Source organism: Benincasa hispida, chromosome 1 (genome assembly GCF_027475165.1).
Source record: "Benincasa hispida cultivar pf3 chromosome 1, pf3_genome.v1.1, whole genome shotgun sequence".
NCBI classification, from domain to species: Eukaryota; Viridiplantae; Streptophyta; class Magnoliopsida; order Cucurbitales; family Cucurbitaceae; genus Benincasa; species Benincasa hispida.
Window position 1 is genome coordinate 17695868 of NC_143478.1, and position 7690 is coordinate 17703557.

The window sequence follows — 7690 nt, forward strand, 5'->3', positions numbered from 1 at the left end:
ATATCCCCACGCATATGTCTCCACATGAATGATTATGATCTGATCATTTGTAGCACTTTACAACAATTTTAACATCTACAAAGCGAGTCATACTCGTAGTGTTACCAAGATAAGGTATCTAGCCTTATCCATCTACTACAGACTATTTAGGTTATCACTTAAACATGATCCAACCTACATGTTTAAGCTACAAGATAACCTGCAATCTAAATTTATTGGTTTGTGGTTAATGTAACTAAAATTGAAATAAAACATAATATATTCTATTAAATAAATAAGATGTTTGTACATTACAATTAAAAACTATAGGATCCTACGAGATTTAGGACAACAATCCCAACATCAGTGACAGTGAAAAAGGTAAAAACAGAAGACAATGCAACAGACTTCTTAACTAAATTAGTAAGAAATGCTAAATTTGAGCACTGCCTAAATCTACTCAGTGTAGTAGATCAGAACGGAAAATAACATACTAGAAGAGTAAGAAACTTCAAAAGTCAAAATTATTTCAAGGAACTTCATAAGTCAAAATTATTTCAAGGTGGAGATCTATTATATTATGTGAAACAATTTTACTTCTCAGCTGAATCATGTAAGAACCTATAACAAAAGGAAAATAAAATTAGTTAGTTACTTTTAACTAACTCAATGGTAAATCCTTACTTATAAAAGGATCTGGAAAGAGAAGAAAAATAGTGCATTATGTATAAAAGAAGTAGAGACTTATTTTAAAATAAAACCTTGATAGGTGAAGACTTTGAAAGTGGATGTATGTTGTAATAAACCGAACCACTAAGCATTTTCTTGTTCTTCTTCCTCTTTTCTTCATGAATCTATTGTTGCATGCATGATTTACCTGCATCTGAACCATTAAACTCATCAAAAAGCTCTAAAAACAAAAAGGATCGAGAAGGAAAGAGAAAAGAAAGAAAAGATAGTTGAGAGAATATTTTTCCTTTTTGTGATATATGCAAACTGAAAAGAAAGAAAGAACGAAGAAGAAAAAACTATCTTCCACTTGTTTCATTTGAAAGACATGGTATAATATGGTCCGTACACGGCAACAACCACAAAAGAAAAAAATCTGGGACAACTTAATCTTTTTGGGCCACTCTTAACTCAATTATATGCATTCAAGTGGTTTGCCACACATTCATACGAATACAAATATGAATATGTTGGGAGTGCAACAAAAGTTTTACATTGATATTATATAAGAGAAAGATAATGAATATATAAGTGTGGATGTGACAATATTTTCATTGATATATATAAGACATTTTATATGAAACCAACAGTATCATACCAATGTGTGTATATATGAAGATGGGTCTGTTGTCCATCATAAAGATACATGACATAGATATGACCAAGAGCATGATCATACATAATTTCTATATGATTAGAAAATTCATAAAATTCAATAAGTTTATGCATTATTTATATGTTTACAAAATAAATGTGATGTGTGTTTTTCTCTCAAACTTTATTATTATTTTTTATAATATTAATTAGGTATTCATATTTAACATGTGTTTAACAAGTGTTTTAACCAAAAGTTGGATCCATATCGACTTTGTAATTAATGTTAGTCATCGATAGATTTGGAAGTTAGTTGAAGTGTCGTGGAAACCACTACCTTGAAAACAAATTCGACACAACTGTGGTGCAAATTGTTCTTGCTGGTTGCTCCCCAAGGTTAACACAACATCCCCTTCAGACGTACACTAGTCAGACAAAGGGTTGGAATCACAACGAAAGAAATGTTTACTCAGAATCGGAGGAGAAGATCAGTAAATAAGGGAAAACTGAAACAGGGATGCAAAAAACTAATTTTCCAGATCTGAGAACTCTAGTTTTGTAAAACTATCAAGAAGAAGAAGGTCAATGGTCGTAAACGTTTGGAAAATAATAAATTCATATATGGAAAAATAATTGCATCATTAAAAACCTTAAACGTTTTTATTTTTAAAACAATTAATGATTAATATTTTGTAAAAAGTGAAAACAAATAAATAAATAAAAATATTTTTTTTTCACGTAGGTGTGATTACCCAAACCCAAACTTGGCCTACCTGTCCAACTAAAAAAAGTGTATGTCAATCATTCTCATCAACTAAGATGTGTATAACACTTCCACTAACAACACAATTTTACAAGTCCCTAAAAGTGATCTTCTATATAAACCATCTACCCACTTCTTAATTCTCCAATGAGGGACAAGTGAAAGGTTTCGTTCTGAAAAATGACAAAATCGTCAAGGAATAAGATTTATGGCAACTCACATGATATGCACATGACCACAAATTCCTAAATCCCTAATTTGTCATTGTCTAGCTCGTAGTAGTTGTTGTTAGAGATGTCCAATTTTTCCACGGGGATGGGCCCGCAGGGCCTCCCCAGGGTGGGGAATAGGGGAGGGAATGGAGGGGAAAATTCCTCATGAGTTAAACGGGGACGGGGACGGGGAATGCATTCCCCATCTCCGCCCCTGGCCTCAGCCCCGCCCCGTTCCCCTTTTAACTTTTACATATTTATTTAATAAGTTATTTAATGTTATGTTATTATTATTATTATTATATAAATATTACATTTAAATTTCAAATTTGATTATTTATTGGGAATTTTAAATTGAATATTTAAATTTAGATTATATATGTGAATAATTTGATTTATATTTATTTCTTTCTACTAAAAAAATTAATTAGTTTTTTTAGGTCAAAATTTGAATAATTTAGTGATAAAGTTAATTATTTAATTAAAATTTGCATAACGAAAAAATTCCCTGCGGAGAACCCGATCCTGCAGGGGAATCCCTGCCCCGATCCCCGTGGAAAATTTCACAGGGATAGGGAATGGCATTCCGACGCCGCCCCGCCCCATGAAAATCTCTAGTTGTTGTTGACGAAACTCCAAATATCAAGTAATTATACAATAAAAAACAGGATCGAGTTATATATACAAAGTAATTGTTGATATTCCTCAAGAACAACTGTCTTCCTAATTTTGCTCATGTAGTTAACATAATCCCATATTTTATTATTATTTTAGATTCTTTTTAACTACTTTTCAAATTAATCTCACCTTAATTAAATATCCAGATTTTTCTACCAAATTTATATGGTAAATATCCATATATTATTAACTTTTATTTTCTTATTCATATATTTTATTCAAATATTTGAATAGTTTTCATTATTTTATAAGTATTCAATTTTATTCAAATATTTGAATTGGTTTTCATAACTTTTTACATACATTCTTAATAAATTAGATGTATATTTCTCATATTCTTAATAAATTAGTTTTTTTATATTATTTTTGCGATTATTTTAACAGATTTGGAAAAAAGAAATATCACTTCGTAAAAAATGACCACAACTTTTGTTATTCACACAAAGTGTCATTTATGTTTTGTTGTGGTTTCTTTAAGTTACTGTTTTATGATCAGACTCCTCTTTAATGGTCGATGAGATGAGAATTCTTACTACCATGATTTTCGAAAATTTGATGTGAATATTCCATCAAATTATCGTTCCAACAATTTGTGAAATATATCCAAGGTAAATTTTTTTCTGAGTTAATTATATTTCATTTGACAATGTATCGAATTTGTTCTGTCAATTCGAATCTTATTAGGATTGTTGAAGATAAAGATATTTCGTAGTTGATGTAGTTTCATCAGAGTCTCCCAAATTGATGAAACTACAAAAACCAGGTAATTGTAGAATAAAAAGTATGTATACAAAGTAATTGTTGATATTCCTCAAGAACAACCCTCTTAATTTTGCTGTTGACATAACCTCATAATTTATTATTATTTTAGATTCTATTTAACTACTTTTCGAATTAATCTCACCTTAATTAAATATTCAGAATTTCCTACCAAATTTATATTGTAAATATCTATATATTATTAACTTTTATTTTATCCATATATTTTATCAAGTCATTGAATGATTTTTCATTAGTTTCTACGTATTCAATTTTATTCAAATCTTTAAATTTTTTTTCATAATTTTTTACATACATTCATAATAAATTAGATATATATTTTTCATATTCTTAATAAATTAGTTTTATATACTATTTTTGTTATTATTTTAACGATTTGGAAAAAAAGAAATATCACTTAAAAAAATGACCATAACTTTTATTACTCACACTAAGTCTTCATCGATTTAAGTTTTGTTGTAGTTTCTTTAACAAGCTACTGTTTTTGCTATGACTTTACAAAGGATTAAACTCGTCACTGAGATGAGAATTCTTACTACTATGATGTTTTTGCTATGGCTTTACAACGGATTAGACTCCTCTTTAATTTTGAGGTGCATATTCCATCAAATTCACCGTTACAACAATTTGTGAAATATATCTAAGGTAAAATTTGCCAATTCGAATTTTATTAGGATTGTTGAAGATAAAAATATTTTATGGTTGATGTCAGTTTTATCAAAGTCCCCCAAATTGACGAAACTACAAGGTAATTGTGGAATAAAAAACAGGGTCGAGTTATGTATATAGGATAATTGCTTGATATTCCTTAACAACTGTCCTCGTGTCATGTAGTTAACATAATCACTATATTTTATTATTATTTTAGATTCTGTTTAACCACTTTTCGAATTAATATCACCTTAATTAAATATCCAAAATTTTCTACCAAATTTATATTTTAAATATCCATATATTATTAAATTTTATTTTATCCATATATTTTATTCAAATTTTTTGGTTTTTCATTACTTTATATGTATTCAATTTTATTCAAATCATTGAATTGTTTTTCATAATTTTATACATCAATTCTTAATAAATTAGCTGTATAATCTCATATTTTTAATAAATTAGTTTTATATACTATTTTTGCTATTATTTTAACAATATGGAAAAAAGAAATATCACTTTGTAAAAAATAGCCATAATTTTTGTTACTCACATAAAGTATTCAGCTATTTTGGTTTTGTTGTGGTTTCTTTAACAAACTACTATTTTTGCTAGGACTTTCCAATGGATGAGACTCCTCTTTGATGGTCGATGGGATGAGAATTCTCATTATCACGATTTTTGAAATTTTGAGGCGCACATTCCATCAAATTCATGGTTTAAACAATTTTTGAAATATATCCAAGTTAAACTTTTTTCCTCCGGTGAGTTAATTATATCTCGTTTGACAATACACCTGATTGGTTCTACCAATTCGAATCTTATTAGGATTGTTGAAGATAAAGATATTTTGTGGTTGATGTCAGTTTTATAAAGTCTTCTAAAATTGATTTATGTGCAATGGTTGACCATGCCTCATCTGTTACCCCGAACACATGAAATACACTGTATTTGAATAATGAAGAATAATGAATTAGCAGACATTGATCATTCATCCTAACCTCCTGAGGGCAACGCTGAAATCGTTGATTTCCAAGATGTTGATTCATTTCAATATTGTATTCCCATTAGAGTAGGTTTACTTTTTACGAGTAGTATTGAAGAAAGTAGTTTCGACGTGGATTAGACACTTTGTCAGAATGCATTATTTAGTGTGTGATAGTTGTCTAGTTAGAGTGTATTTGTTATTTTCAAACGAGTTTGAAACTCTTACACATTTAGAATTCCATGTTGGGGTAATTTTGACAATTGTTAATAATTATTTCTAATTTTATAATCTATTTTGATGTTTTTATAATTTTAATCATCTTTACTATTTATCCAAATGAAAATTTAAATTTTGCTATTCTAGTTAGCCCTAAAAAAAGGCCAAAAGGCCAAGGGGTATGAGTTCAATCCATGGTGATACTTACATAAGATTTAATATTCTACAAGTTTTCTTGACACCCAAATGTTGTAGGGTTAGACGGGTTGTCCTGTGAGATTAGTCGAGGTGCGTGTAAGCTGATCCGGATACACACGGATATAATAAAAAGTACATGTAGGTCAATTCCAACAATTAAGATGTATATAACACATGGTTTTCTAACCAACATCCAATACAGGTCAAACAAAAATTGAAGTGTCCAAAGGTCTACTAGCCAAATTAAGGACACAAATAAACTTGAAAGTGATTGATATATAGTGGCATTTGTCTCATTTTCTATAGCTATGATGGGTTCAAGATTGCCAACTCGAACATATAACTCAACTACAAAATTTAAAGAAAAACATAGAGTAGAAGAAAAAGGAAAGTGGATAACTTGAACTTGGTTCCAGGTATTTTTTTTTTTTTTTTTCATTTGTAAAGAAGAAATTTACTATATATATAAATTTAGAAATTTTTTTGAAAAAATGTCAAACTATTTACGGATAATAAATTTACTCTAATTAAAAACATTTCAAAGAAAAATCGTTTTAAATAAGGTAATATCATAAACATTAGATCGGCGTTTAATAATTAATACTATGAAATCCAGGTCATTGAGACTTTCAATAAAGGAAAAAAAAAATCCAGGTCATCGACGGTTCAGAAAAGAGAGAACATTCTTGATCTCTGATTTTTTTTTAATAATATTTTAATATTTAATTTACTGTCTGATTTTTTTGTTTAAAAGACTCCCAATATTCAGTGACAATGAGATTAGTGCCAATTTTATACGAAAGTAAAAGAACATTTTGAGATTTTTCTCCAAAAAATGAGAAAAACAAACATTTTGAGATATTAAACGAAATAAACTCAGCCCCCACATGCATAAATTCCTTAATTTAAATTAATTTTGCATGCAAGCCACTTGCTCAAATTAATATTATTTACCCACTAATATTGGAGTTATTGGTGCATTATTGGAATGGATTAAAATTATAATGAGATTATTGTCATATAATTTCTCCATATATAAAATGTAGACAAGTTGTTGATAATAATAGAGTTCATGTGTCATCAACTTAAAAATATGCTGTCAAATTTAGCCTTTTAGAGCAGTGTTTTATTTTAAGTTATATATATATATATAAGCATTGACATTAAGTATTAATCAAATATTTCTTATAAGAATGTTCCTAAGAATTTTGTAAATCATATATATTTTTTTAGATTGCAATAGAAGTAGAAAGATTTGAATCAGTCACAAGTAGATTCAGAAATTTTGTTTACGGGAGACTTTATATAATTTAGTAAAGTTAAATGTAATGAGTGAGACTTTAAACTAAGGTCAAGAGGAGGCTAGAAGGTATATTTATCACTAGATTAGCTAATGATTTTGATACTATTTAAGGTTTTTTTATATGTATATTATATAAAGAGCATAAAATTGAGCCCCCTCGGATCGATATTAAATCTACCTCTCACACACTTCTTGATCGTTAACATATCTAATTGTGGATTGTGTTCGACTTGATGGACATTTTAGCCAAATTAACCCTAAATCTTATTTTCAAAATTGTAATCATGAAAAGGAGGGTTAGAAAGTTAGTAATGTGGTTAGTGGAGTTATTATGTGGGGGAAGTTGTAACCTATATATCTTTTTCTGGATTTAGAGAACTCATCTGGGGAAATTCTAAACTGATTTAAAATAATAATGATGTTGTAACTTAGGTCAAAGGAATAAGTGATTAGATTTGAGTGCACAAATAATTAACTTTCACTATACCATCCATTACCACCAATGGAGAAGGAGACTGAGAAGCCCAGCCCTAGAAAACTTGCACTAAACTACTTTGGCTCTTTATTTTATCCAACTTTAATTACCCTATTTTCCATCT

At 28.7% G+C, this 7690-nt stretch overlaps 1 long non-coding RNA gene across 1 annotated transcript; it reads right to left on the reverse strand.

Moving 5' to 3' along the window:
* Positions 1-241: 241 nt before the first annotated feature.
* On the reverse strand, positions 242-1179 carry LOC150038292 (uncharacterized). Its single transcript, XR_016528164.1, has 2 exons — positions 741-1179; positions 242-600 (listed from the first exon to the last, which is right to left on the reverse strand). It is a non-coding gene; the product is annotated as an uncharacterized LOC150038292 (long non-coding RNA).
* Positions 1180-7690: the final 6511 nt, after the last annotated feature.